This window comes from Chenopodium quinoa, unplaced genomic scaffold (assembly GCF_001683475.1).
Source record: "Chenopodium quinoa cultivar QQ74 unplaced genomic scaffold, ASM168347v1, whole genome shotgun sequence".
Classification (NCBI taxonomy): Eukaryota; Viridiplantae; Streptophyta; class Magnoliopsida; order Caryophyllales; family Amaranthaceae; genus Chenopodium; species Chenopodium quinoa.
Genome location: NW_018742616.1, coordinates 3805723 through 3820108, shown reverse-complemented (window position 1 = coordinate 3820108; position 14386 = coordinate 3805723). Strand labels below are relative to the sequence as shown.

At 36.5% G+C, this 14386-nt stretch overlaps 2 long non-coding RNA genes across 5 annotated transcripts; both read right to left on the bottom strand.

Annotated features, from left to right (window-relative positions):
• Positions 1 to 1391: 1391 nt before the first annotated feature.
• Positions 1392 to 3500, bottom strand: LOC110721676. Of its 2 annotated transcripts, XR_002511453.1 has the most exons (5): positions 2813 to 3500; positions 2531 to 2722; positions 2146 to 2358; positions 1948 to 2049; positions 1392 to 1862 (listed from the first exon to the last, which is right to left on the bottom strand). It is a non-coding gene; the product is annotated as an uncharacterized LOC110721676 (long non-coding RNA). The 2 variants fall into 2 exon arrangements; XR_002511452.1 differs by having other exon boundaries at positions 2146 to 2722.
• Positions 3501 to 3605: 105 nt separating this feature from the next.
• LOC110721675 lies at positions 3606 to 11527 on the bottom strand. 3 transcript variants are annotated; one of them, XR_002511451.1, is made up of 4 exons: positions 11077 to 11527; positions 4916 to 5216; positions 4219 to 4820; positions 3606 to 4103 (listed from the first exon to the last, which is right to left on the bottom strand). It is a non-coding gene; the product is annotated as an uncharacterized LOC110721675 (long non-coding RNA). The 3 variants fall into 3 exon arrangements; XR_002511449.1 differs by having other exon boundaries at positions 4219 to 5216; XR_002511450.1 differs by lacking the exon at positions 3606 to 4103 and having other exon boundaries at positions 4139 to 5216.
• Positions 11528 to 14386: the final 2859 nt, after the last annotated feature.

The following is a 14386-nucleotide window of genomic DNA, read 5'->3' as shown; positions in this document are numbered from 1 at the left end:
AAGGCATTTGGACCCATCATTGGGTCGTAGGTAAGGTGGACCTAGGTCCGGATTGGGTTCGGTTTAGTATTTTGGCCATAACTTATTCGTTTTAAGTCAGATTTGGGCTTATAATATATTGTTGAAAAGCTCTTTTCAAGCCCCATATAACTAAACAATAATTGGACCAGGATTATGGACCAAAATAATCTGGTTTGGACGTTTTTATGGATTGGACACGGAATGAATGATTTTGGGGACACGAAATGAACTATTTTTGAGTTTAAGACACGAAATGAATGATTTTGAAATAAAACATTTTAGGAAAGGTTAGAAATATGGTCAAGGATTAAGGAAATTTCACGAGACTCTTCAACTCTTTACCGAATTCGTCAATCAAAGACGTAAAAGGTATTCATCACTAGGTTTGGTTTTTGGGGAGACACAATCAGGTGTCTATAGAAGCCCCCACTTTTACTGCCTTTGGAGAAATGTAAGTTTCGAAAACAAAAGTCAAAGTAGATCAATAGGGACGGAGAATGATTCAGAATGTTTTGCGATCTTAAATCATCTTTTTAACGTCGATACCTGCAGAAAACGTTAGTTAGACAAATAAAGGAGTTAAAGGGAAAGAAACGAGTATCTGGGTTTGCCGAGCACACGTCTATAGGTAACATCAAATCAAAGTTTGTTTTGTTTGACAACCTCCACATTCTCAGGGAGCGTTGTTGATGTCCACTCATCTCTGAACAAAAGAACTTTGGATGAAATGTTCACTCGTCTCTGAAAAAGAGCTTGAAAAGGATTGTCCACTCGTCTTTGAACAAAAGAACTTTGGATGAAATGTTCACTCGTCTCTGAAAAAGAGCTTGAAAAGGATTGTCCACTCGTCTCTGAACAAAAGAGCTTGAAAGGAATGGACATGCGTCTCTGAAGAAAAGAGCTTGAAAAGGAATGTCCACGCGTCTCTGAACAAAAGAGATTGAAAAGAAATGTCCACGCGTCTCTAAACAAAAGAGCTTGACACTAGTGGAAACAACGTCATTTGTAACTGACAAGAACTGGCTTTTTGTAACCAACTTCGTTCGTTACGTATACAGGGGTTACAAATACTATTAGGCTTTTGTAACCAACACTATTAGTTACAAATAGACGGGTTAATTGTAACGGACTTTGTAAATGTTAGTTACTAATACCCCATTATACTGTCTAATTTGACAATTCATTATAACGAACATTTTAAATGTTAGTTACAATTAAGCTTTTATTTGTAACCATTATTTTAATTTTCTGTTATCATTGTATGTGTATTCGTAACTAACATATTTATTGTCAGTTACAATTACACCTTCATTTTGTAATAATAATTCAGGCTATTTGTAACTGACAATTAATATGTTGGTTACCAATGATTGTTTTTTCTTTTTTTTTTTCTTTTTTTGTAGTCCAAATATTATATATACGGAGAAGATGTCGTATTTCCTGCAGGTTTGAGTACATAGACATATATTCTATCTCATTTTCCCGCAGGAAAACGGACAATATCTCCCCTATTTTTCGAACATCCCAACTTAAAGTTGATATTAAACAACCACATGCATATAAACTTTTACTCAAAATACTCTTAACATATTTATCATTCACCAATAAATGAATTCATCAACACAACAATTTAAATCTCAAACACAATAAATCCATTTACTAATCAACAAATCAGTTCATCATAACTACATATGCAATCAAATTAGTTATGCATTTGATAGATGAAAATATAACTAAATAGGTTCATTTAACAAATATTTCCTTCTAAAGAAATTTGCCCATTGTTCTTGTATTTCATTCAATTCCTTTTCATCGTAAGCCATTTTCCTTGCAGAATATACCTGAAAAATACAATCAAATGATAAAATTTCAAATACATTCAACAGGTTAATGTCAATTATTTCAAATAAACAATCAAACACTTACCTCCTCTGATTTACCTTCCCACTCACTGTGGCCAATAATAGCCTCATACATGTATCTCATGACGTAATATCCACACTCAGTACCTCCTTTCTGTTGAGCACACTAATTAAAACATCATAGCCCAGAATTACATATCCATTAAATTACTAATGCATGCATATATAAACTTGTGTAATATAAAGGATATCACTTATATACCTCCATTTACTTAAATAGAAAATTTTTCCTCCTACTTTTCAGAACATTACCCTTCAATTTACACAGATAAAGCTTGTATGCGCTGTAAAAAAAATAACAATAATAAACATAAAAATCTACCTACTACATAACCTTTGGATTTATTATGCGAAAATGATGTACTTTCTCCACTTACTTCATTAGTATCTCAGCCAATCTCAATTTTCTTGGATTCTTTTTAGGACAAGTGGCAAAATCAAAGTCGAACACAAGGCCCAATTGTAAGTTTATTATCAAAAGCACCCTATGATTACTATAAAAAATTACATTCCATAAGAGTTTAATTAACTTGTTATTCACAAACATATACATTAGTAAATAATTAAGCATGTGTCGTAGGACATACCTTTGAAGATATGGTGCCAACAAGAATTTGCTATTCTTACCCTCCTTTTCAAGTTCGGACATAAAAGCCTTTTTAACATACCCATGAACTTGGAGATAATCATGCTCGATTTCAGCTAAGGAAATCCTTTGAGGACAAAGGAATGTGATCTCAGTTATATTTAGAATGGAAATGTGCATATGAATTAGGTACCTACAAAAGAAAATTAGCTTACTTACATATAGGATGGGATATGTAAATACCTTTCAATTAAACATAAAGATTAGAGTGTAAAAAGCTTACAAAATGTAGACATGGAACAATGAAACATTAACCCACGCTCCTCTAAGAAGTTCTGATACGTCGTAGCTATAACATATATTTCTTTGCCCTTATCTTGATAGAAATAGGGAGCCTTCAATGATACCATTGTAGTATCATACTTATCAATATCAGAGCTCATGCACCAATACAACATTTCACAACACTCACTCAAACTGTCAACAATGCTATCGTCAAGTAGGTGAAAGCCTTTGGTAGTTGACTGCCCTGATTTAACGCCACAACTACCAACTTTCTCATTGGCTTCTACTAATTTAGCCTTCTTTATTGGCGGTCCTATGTCTTTTTAAAGTTAATATTTGTTAAATCCTTATTATGTAAAACAAAAAACATTTAACATACTCATAGTTGAACTTTTGAATGTAGAAAGTAAAACATTATACCTCATCTTTTAAAATAACTAAATGGATGGGCCATTCAACAAAGTAGCCCTTCGTTTTACCCAACTTAGTTTCACCATCTGGAGACTTCACCGGTAGATCAAGATGGGCATATTTGGGGTAAGGATAGTCCACACTAACTCTACACTGCTCGGGCTTCATGGTAAGGTTATGAGTAACCCCGTTTAAACATGGTCGTGTTGTTCCATCTGCCACGACCACTTTGTTCTCATTGTACTCATCCTTCAAGGCAAGAAAGCATGGAGTCGGGACCTACATTGGTGAAATTGAAGACATATTAACTGAATATTTGAAATTTAAATTATGGGATGCAAATTACTTCTTGCAAAACTTGTATCGTAAAAACTAACAAAGTGTGTACTTGATATATTGTTAACAATATTTTCACATATACCTGTATCATACGTGATGCTTTAATTTGATTAAGATCGTTTGTAAGGGGCATTTGATGTTCATTAATTGATTGCATTATTGGCAATGTTGAGTTTAAGCGAGGAATCAAATTAGCTAGATAAGTCTAAATCTCCTCAGCTACCTGTTGACTCAACCTTTTTTTGCAACTTCTCTTCAACCTTCTCTTCAAGTGTTGCTTCAAATTCCTAAGTTAATGAATCTTTCATTGCTTCCAATTCATTAACATAACAACTACTCTGGCTTGATCTTTTCCCCTTTCGATCTTGCTTCTCAAATGCTTTAGTAAGGCCAACACCAACCCCACACCTTCCAAGTCCTTTGGCATGGTCCCGATTATCCTTTTTCCCTAATGCTAAGGTTAGGGCATCAATGCCTCGCTCTTCACATGAACTTGTTCCTTCTTGTCCCTCTAAGGCCTTCTTTTTCATGTTCTCTAACTACATGATAAAAATGATGATTAGGTATCGTAAGGTCAATGCAAAGTTAACTATTATAAACATGTGAACGAAGAGGTTGCATAATATAAATACACTATTTCAAAATAGAACTTACTACTGATTTTGCAATTGCAACAGTTTCTACATCTTGAAGGACTATACCCTAAGATCCATCGGGTAACACAATTTGACGTGCTAAGACCCATTCAAGAGAACGATACGTAAGCCTTTCACTTATTGTCATAGTACTTAATTCAGTGGTGTTGCTCGTGGTTGATGATTCAGAGACCAGGGGAAGTCTATTTGACTTTTTCTAGTGTACTCGAGCCCTCCCATAGCTTCTTAGCCCTAAGTGATGTCGATTTTTGTTTTTTTTCTTTTTTGCATTTTCGTTCCCCCTTTCACTTTTAAGCTGTTAAGTAATTACCATATTAGTAATATATTCATAGTCATCCCATTCTTATAAAATTTTGACACTAATATTTACATATCATGAATTCTTCTGATGTGTAATATGCCTTAAAATCTTTCCACTACTCCTCTGTGATGAAACCCTCATAAAGTTCCCATGGCTTCATTTTTGCATTAATTGAATCTTCGGCAGGAGCTTCGGTCACGAGCATTTAACCATGACTTGTGTCACCTAAATCTGTTTCCAACAACTACATGAAAGTACTTTTCCTTAACTTCATCGGGATCATCAATGTGGAACTTTCGCTGCTCCATAAAAATAAAAAAATAAAAAAAAAAGTATTTGGCAAGGTAAGGGTAACATAGATTCAACAAATTAAGCATATTTAAATCATTTATACCTTTGTTTCCTCCCATAGGTTTATCTTCTCCACCTTATCCATATTTGAATATTCCTTACGTTGATGTCAACTTTTTTGGAACAAGTCCCAATTTGTTTTCCATATTCAGATTCCCATTGCCCCGTAGGTAAACCAAATTCATCAAATTCAAGGAAGGTAGGAGTTGTTGTTTGGACCCCTTTTGACAGACCTCTTCCTTTTTTCTTAGGCTTAGGTTGTGATGTAGCACCATCCTGTTGAAGTTCTTCCATATCTTGACGCTCCTGGCTGTAGTCATCGCCACTTTCTTCCATGGCAAACCCTACATAAAGATTACAAACTTTATTACCCTTTTTGTTTAATGTTGCATCCTTGATTGTGAAACAATAAATAAACATTGAACTGAAGACATATCACAGCACTGAAGCAGCTTTGCAGAGGACTGCAGGGTGTTGGCCAATACAACCTGCCTGTAATATCAGATAGTCAAGTCATGGTGTGTATTTGTAGTCAGGGACAGACATGAACATAATCTACCCCCGGGCTTCTCTAGGCTGTAGGATTTTGTACGAGTTTTTTTTACAGCAGATTACAGTCTGCATTCCAAATGTGATCAATCCATGTTCAACCCTGATCCTACTAGGTGACAACAATGATTACCAAGTATGCAAGCACCAAAAGGAAAATAACAGTTCAGAGCGTTTCAATTGTGGCCTAGGTAACAGGACGTCAGGCACTAGGACTTTCTTAGAAATTTTTATAATATTATGGTCATAATCATCTCCATGTCAAAAATTATTTGGTCAGAGTTCAGATGGGTGTAAGAAGCTAATGGGGTTATTAGCATGACACAAACATACTTTATATTAAACTATATTAAACTATACTGATGGTTTTAGAGATTTTGAGCAGCTATTATAGTGACACTGTAACACATACATTTATTCAGATAGCTTTAAACCTGAGAAATGAAGCTTAGGCGAGGTAATTAAACACTAGGCCGAAACACTTACATCTGCTCAGATAACTAGGTTGTGACAAGGGCAAGACATGATGTTCATGTGCAATCTGTAGCTTTTTTAAGGTTAACAAGATAGCCAGGCTTAATAAATTTTCAAACAAATCTATTCATGGCCTAACAAGAAGTCAATGACTTTGTAAGTATATAAACTAAAACCAATAACAGAATGAGAAAATTTAGACACTACAGTCTGATGAGTCACAGGCTCACACATTCACACATCCTGCAACAAACTAACTAATATTATCCCACCACATCTTGCAGCAGGTTTCCCACAACAACGACAACACCACCACCACAACAGCAACAAAAACGACAACAACAACAACAAAAAGGCTAATTCACAGAAGAAAAAAAACAACAGAATTCAAAGTAGCTCATAAATTGGTACCATATTGAAGCCAAGTTCCTATACAAGCTCAAAACTCGGTTGAACTTTGCTTGAGTGAACTCCAACCTGAGATGTGACCACCCCAAGCTATATGCATCTCACATCAGTTTTGATGTGTGCATGAGCATTGTTTGTAATTAAAAAAAAAATTATTTCTTGAACATATAAGTGAATCTGACTACACCACCACTTTTGGCCACAATTAAATTTTCATGAATCATTTAATAGACTACATACAAGCAAACCAAGATGATAGGCAAGTGAACCAAGCAAGTTTAAAAAATAGACAAGTTATAAAAATTAGAAAAGAAACTAAATGCAATACATTGATCACAAATTACTAAGCAACTTTTTAAACTTTGGAAAAAAAAAGAGAAACCAAGTTCATTGTTAACATTACAAAATTGTTAACATAGCAAATGAATACTAACATAAACCTTATAGTGGTGTCATAAATCAACCACCACCCCTTCATCATGATTATAGTCCTCATCATCAACTATATCTTCTCCATCTTGAAGAGGTTGGACACCCATGGATAAAGGTGGGGTGTCATCCAACCTATCATACTCTTCTTCATCTATGACATCTTCAACACCAACAATTCTTCTTTTTCCTTGAACCACAACACGCCACAATGGATCTAAATTGTCTTTGATGTAAAAAATATGTTTAGCTTATTTTGCTAGGATAAAAGGCTCCTCACCGTCTGTATAACGACTTGAATCTACCAAAGTATAACCAAATAGATTATCCCTTTTTTGTCCACAACGATTGTCAGCCACTTGCATCGAAAAAGAGGAATTGTGAAATCAACATAGTCTAGCTCCCAAATCTCTTAAATGACCCCATAATATGATGTGTCGCATCGATTGGCCTTGTATCTTTGGCACTTGAGTATTCTGTTGAAGATGCAACTACAACAACGCCACTATTCTGCTGCACACTCTTTTCATCCTTACGATAAGTAGAGAAAGAATATTCGTTGATGTCGTAGCCCTCATAAGTATAAACAAGTGGTTGGGGACCTCGTGCTAGCCACTTAATCATTTTTGGAACATTTTTATTTTGACTCAATTGAAGCTTTACTTGGACTTGAAACCATTCAACAAATTGACGATTATGCTCTTGCATCAATGAAAAAGTAGTTATTCTTGGATTTCGACATTGCAATTCATGGAGATGCCTTTCTATGTATGGATGAACTTTAGAGAGCTGTTGCAAAATATATCGATGGGCCTTCTGAAATCTATCAATTAAAGGCGTGACCAATTTTCGACCAAGTGTACCCCTTCCATTCCAGCCTTCCCTCATGACGAGATATGGGAACACCAATTTCTTTAGCCCTAGCCAAGAACACAACACAATAGTTCCCAGCTTCCTCTGCCAAGGTACCTTGAATGATACTACCCTCAGGATTTGCTCTATTTTAAACTTTATCTTGCAAAGTCCCCATTTTCCTTTCATAAGGGTTCATATAACGCATGAACACAGGACCACATTCTTTAATCTCTCGAGGTAAGTGGGTAACTACGTGTACCATTATATCAAAGAATGAGGGTGGAAAATACATCTCGAACTTGCATAATGTTTCAATAACATCAGCTTCCATTTCATCAAGCCTTTTGGGATCGATTGCCTTACTACATATGTCACTGAAAAAGTTACAAAGCTTCACAAAGGCATACCTAACATGTTTCGGCAATAGGCCTCGAATAGCCATCAGTAAGAATACTTGCATCATGACATGACTATCATGGGATTTCATACCAAATACTTTCCTATCGGTCACCGAAACTAAACGGCTTATATTGGACGAATACCCCATAGGCACCTTGATTCCTTTCAAACATTCACTGAAAATCCTTTTCTCTTCCATAGACAATGTGTAGTACGCATAAGGCAAGAATAATTTCTTCCTGATATCGTTATCCTCGGGCCATAACTTTGGTCGAATATTGGCTTCCTTCATGTCTCTACGAATAGTAGCACCATCCTTGGTCTTCCCCTTAATATTCAACAATGTCCCAATCAATGAATCACAAACATTTTTTTCAATATGCATGACATCCAGACAATGTCACTCTTAAGTGCTTCTAATAAGGAAGTTCCCAAAACTTAGACACTTTTTTCCATAGAACACCTTTCTTTGGTTTTGGTGTTTGAAGCTTTCCATAGACTGTCTTGACATGTTTAATTCTTTCATAAATCTGGGTCCCTGTCAATGGCTTACGACTCACTCCTTTCTCAGTAAACTCGTTGAATTGTTTCATCATCTTTCGATATGGATGGTCTCGACGAAGTGGCCTTCTAGTATGCATATACATATTCTTTACCCCAATGTTTCAGCCATGTAACTTGCACATCATCTTCACATATTAGGCATGCTTTCTCTCCCTTGTTTTTTTACCCCGACAAATTTTTGTACGCCGAAAAATCATTAATGGTACAGAAAATCATGGCTCTTAGTCTGAAACTTGTATCGGTATGAGCATCGAATGTCATAACACCTTCATCCCACAACAGCTTTAAATCATCTATGAGCGGCTCAAGTACACATCTATGTCATGACCAGGTTGTTTAGGACCTGATATTAAAAGTGACAACATGATATACTTTCGCTTCTTGCACAACCAAGGAGGTAAGATGTATATCGACAAAAGAACCGACCGTGTGCTACGTTGTCTACTTAAAGTGCCATAAGGGTTCATCCCGTGTGTACTGAGCGCAAGCCTCAAGTTCCTAGGCTCATTGCCGGGTTCTGGAAATGTCTCATCAATGTGTTTCCATTACAACGAATCAGACGGGTGTCTAATTAACCTATCTTTCTTCCTCTCATTGTCATGCCACACCAAGTTTTTAGCATCTTGCTTAATTGAAAGAAGATGTTTAAAACCTTGGAATTGTTGGAAGATACCATACAACCTTAGCTGGCGGCCACTTCTTACAGTTCAAGTTCAAACCCTCACGCTTGTATCAAGACTCACCGCACTTTGGGCAAGCATCTAAGTTTTCATTCTCCTTTCAAAAAAGCACACAATCATTAGGACATGCGTGGATCTTGGTGTACTCCAAACCCATGGGATACATCAATTTCTTCGCATAATAGGTGGACTTAGGAATGTCATTCCACTCGGGAAACATATCCGAAAGATCAGAGTTTCTAACTACAAAGTGAAACTTGTGACGGTCCAAACACTCTTTGCTTTCAAGTTGAATAATGTTGACACCCCCAAAAGCTTGGAATACTTTGTACAATTAGATACAGTGGTGTCTTTCCAGCCTTCGACACCTCCTTAATTATACGAGAATTTTCATTCACACGATCCTCTAACCTTTCCATCATATCATTGATGTTATCTTCATCAACACTGTTTTCATGATCAAACCCATCATTATTATCACAACCACCCGACTCCCTCTTAAGTTCAGTATCATTATTAACAGAAGATGTACTACCCATAGGAATAAGTTTTTCACCATGCCAGTGCCAAACGGTGTAGTATGACATGAACCCATGAATAATCAAATATTCCTCCATTTTCTTAATGTCATCCCACCTCTTCACGTTCTTGCAATGACAACAATGGCAGAAGATAGGTCTTTCCCTAGTAAGTCTTTGTTAAAAAACAACACTCCACTAATGTTGTGCAACAATTTTACAAAACTCCTTAACTTCTTCCAAGTATGTAGGTGAAGTTCGGAGTGCATCATACATCCATTCACGATTCATTCCTAAAACGTAATAACATGTTATATTCAACACCAAAAAAACGAAAAATATCTAGCCACTTATGACATGATTCATTACTAGAATTTGAACGACAAAGTATATCCATGATATAACGCACACTAATTAAGGCAGATGGACTTTATATCTGAAATTTCATAAACACAACTTCGACAAAATCCACCTCAACCCACTATGAGATAACACATATAACACTTAAAACCAAGCTAATCAAAGCATTTAAAAACATTCACCACCCAAAAATCAAGAAATTAACCCAATAAAATTAAATTTCACAACTAAAGCTCAAACATCATAACCCAAAAAATCAACAAAACAAACTAATCCATGATCAGCAAACCAGCAATATGCATTTATCAACACTTCCATTTTCTTCCACAACGTCTACATTTGCATACCAATTTATTAAACATAGTTCCCAAAAATTCAATATATAAATACAATATAGACATAAAATTAAATTCAAAATAATTGAGACTCCCAAATATAATTCAAATACAATATAAACAAAAACTATCGACAGAATATTGAGACACAAAATTGAAATCAGTATTTAAATACAATATAGACAGAAAATTTAGACAAAAACTTGAAACAGAAATTTGAATTCAATATAATTCAATATAAAATTAAATTCAATATAATTAAGCCCAACTCTCTTATTAAATAATATCGAGACAGAAAATTGAAATCAGAATTCAATAGCATTTACCCCCAAGCTCTCAGCATCACAAAATCATACAAGCATAGCAAGACTATCGAATTTCAAGCATAGCCCTCAAATGTCAGAATTCAGAAACAAATAAGCAAGCATAACAATCATAAATTAAGAAACAAATAACAATGTTCTCATAGAAACATAGCAATCAGAAATTCAGAAACAAATAAGCAAGATTCTTGAATTTTAAGCATAGCCCTCGCATTTCTAGCCTACCAATCAAAGACTACAACAGCCAAAGTAGTGAAAGAGCCCCAAAAGAACTCTAAACCCGTAATTAAAAGGGGAAAATTAAACATACCTTAGACAGCGACAGTGAGGTGGTCGAACCGCTGATGATAGGTGGAGGATGAAGTGGCTGACGGCGAAACGACGGTGAGAAAGAAATTCTATCCAAAAATTAGGTTAAAAGAAGGTCGGTAGTGGGCGATTGTGGAAGGCGTAGAGGGCAATTGTGGACGGAAGAACTCCAGTGGGACGTTGCTGGTGGATGGCGTTGTAGATGGTGGAACTCCGACGGTCCTCAAGTTGCAAGTGGCGGGCAATTTTTCTGGGTCGGGAGTTTTTTATTTTAGGGGAAATTTTAGACTAAGTTTGGGGGTAATGGGAGATCTGAGGGTTTTACTAGCTAAGTTTTTTCTTTTCCCTTGTTCGAAAAAAAATCAATAAATAAAAGGAAAAATTTCTTAAAATAATACGACCTTTAGCCCGTCTACTAAAAATAAGTCCACCTTTTGATTATTCCAGAATAATACCACCTTTGGGGGGTGTCTGCTTTAAACAAGTCATGACCTGTTGTTGACTTAATTAATAGGTATATGGGACACGTGTCAATGTTTAATTGGATTAAAAAAATTTAATTTGTTTTTTTTATTTAATACTTTATTTTTTAATAGGTAATAATATTGATTATTATTATTATTATTATTATTATTATTATTATTATTATTATTATTATTATTATTATTATTTTGTGGGAAGGGGGAAGGGAGTTCGGTGGTCAGCCACCGGAGCAGCAGCCCACAACGCCAGCCAGAACATTTTTCCGGCCGACGCACGAGTCCACGACGCCGCCAGCCAGAAGGTGGTGGTCGCAGCCAGGCCGAAAACCCACCACCACTATTTCCACAACAACAACAATAACAACAGCGGCATCAACAACACCAAAACTACCACGCAACTCTCCACAACTAACCAGTCACACCTCCGAAATCACCAAACATCGCAACTCTCCACCACCAACAAGTCACCACCCACACAGCCCTACAAATCGCAGCAATTCGCACCGCAGTGCCACCCTTAAACTCCCTGAACATCGCGAAACCCTCGCCACCACCCAAAACACCAACCACCACAAACCCTCAACACCAGACCCACTAACCACAACAGCAACAACACTCACAAACCCCGACTCTCCCTCGCAACCAGCAGCGCCGCATCCCCTCCACCTTCACCACCGAAATCACCATCCCCTAGTTTCGGTTAGGGCGGTTTCGGGGCTGGGTTTTGGAAAGGGGGGTTTTCAAATCAATTTGGGGGTTTTGTGGGTGAATTGCGAGGCTCCGAAGAACTTGTTGCTAAATGGTGGTTCTGCGACGGCCGTTGGTGGTTGCGGTTAATTAGGCTCTGCTGGCCGGAGCTTGTTGCTGCGTTGCGTGGTGTGTTGAGTGGTGGGGAGCGGTGGTAAGGGAGGAGGGTGATGGGTGGCAGGGCAGGAGGAGGTCAGGGGGAAGGAAGAGGGCCTGATTTTTTTTTTGTTTTTTTATTTAATTATTAATAAAATCTTAATTAAAGTTGTTAATAAGATTAATTACATTGTTAAATTAATTTATTAAAAAAAATTAACTAGTTACTCAGGTTGTAGGTAAAATAATCTGTTTAAAGCGGACACCCCCCAAAGTTCGTATTATTCTAAAATAAACAAAAGTTCAACTTGTTTTTAGCGGACGGGGTAAAGTTCGTATTATTTAAAGCAATTTTTCCTAAATAAAATGAAATTACTATTTGTAACGGACTATGTATTGATAGTTACAAATATATATTTACAGAAAATATAAGTATAGTAGTCGTAACAGTCAATTAAATTGTTAGACACAATAACAATTATTTGTAACCAACAAATCTTAGTCAGTTACGATTACATGAGTCATACAACTTATTACTAATTATTTGTAACATATTTTTTAATTGTTAGTTACAAATATACTAATTGTAACTAAAAAGTCTTGTTAGTTACAAATAAGGGGTTACAAATGACGTTTTTTCTACTAGTGTGAAAAAGAATGTCCACGCGTCTCTGAACAAAAGAGCTTGAAAAGGAATGTCCATGCATCTCTGAAAAAAGAGCTTTGAAAGAGATTGTCCACGATCTCTGAACAAAAGAGCTTTGAAAAGGTGCTCACGCGTCTCTAAGCAAAAGAACTTTGAAAAAATAAATGGTGAGAATGTTCGATTGGCTGCGAATAAGAGCTTCAAAGAATTGGTGACGGATGATGAAACTGTTCGATTGGCTGCGAACAAGAGCTTCGATGATTTGGTGAGATTGCTCGATTGACTCTGAATAGAAGCTTCGATATATTGTTATATCTTGTAAAATCAAATTTTGCAAAAGGACTTTGTTGGGGTTTTTATTGGGGTTGACCCAAGACTTGGTGTACATACTTGACTCATTGTGGTTAGTTGGCTTGAGGTTGTTGACTCAAAGCTTGGTGTACTTTACTCATTGTGTGACTCAATGTGTCTCAAAAATACAGAAAAAGCAAAAAATTTCCGTCATTTTTATGAAGGGTACCGACTTTCTCCCGAAAAAAAAAAGACGTGAAAAAAGGATGAAGTGTTGGGTGTTGGTGAAAAATAAAGTTTTTGAACTTCCTCAAGATGAAAAGAATGAATCAAGTGATGATGCATGTTGAGTGAGCTTAATCAAGTGTAAGCATTAATCGCTGTATTTTCATGGTGCAAGGATTGTAGCATCTAGACTATCTCAATTGATGATCTGATAATGAAAGTACTTGGGTAACTTAGGCATGGAGGCTAAGTACCGTACACTTCGTGATGCGATGATGATCATGATAATGAGTGATTCAAAGGTGATAAGGCATGTTTATCCAGATTTCATGAGAAAGGGTTCCTAAGGGAAGAATTATTTGGCTACGTATTTGTGATGTTTGTGAGAGTGACACTAAGGTTAGGCTGCAAAGGCTAAAGGGTGTGGAAAAAATATTTTGAGAAGAGCCAAATGATGGTGACTCTTAGGCTGGGTAGGCTAATGAAGTAGGGATCAAGCCCCCAAGTCTAGCTCTAAATGGATAAGGATGAGCATTGGAGATCCCTTGATATGATCATGGTGTGAATATGGATGAATGTGAATGCATTTTTATTACGGCCGCACCCTAATGTGAGGTTGCCTACGTATCCGTTAGGAATCAAGCCGAACGTAGCTCTAGCCGACCATTGCACAAGTGTGTGTACACCTCAAGGAGGTCTTTCAAGAGTTGTAACGAGGTTAGGCTAAAGGTTGAAGAAGAAAGGATAAAGGCTCTAGACCCAAAATAAGCCCCCAAGGTGTGCAACCTTGCATTTGAATCTTGGTATTTGTATGCTTGAGATTT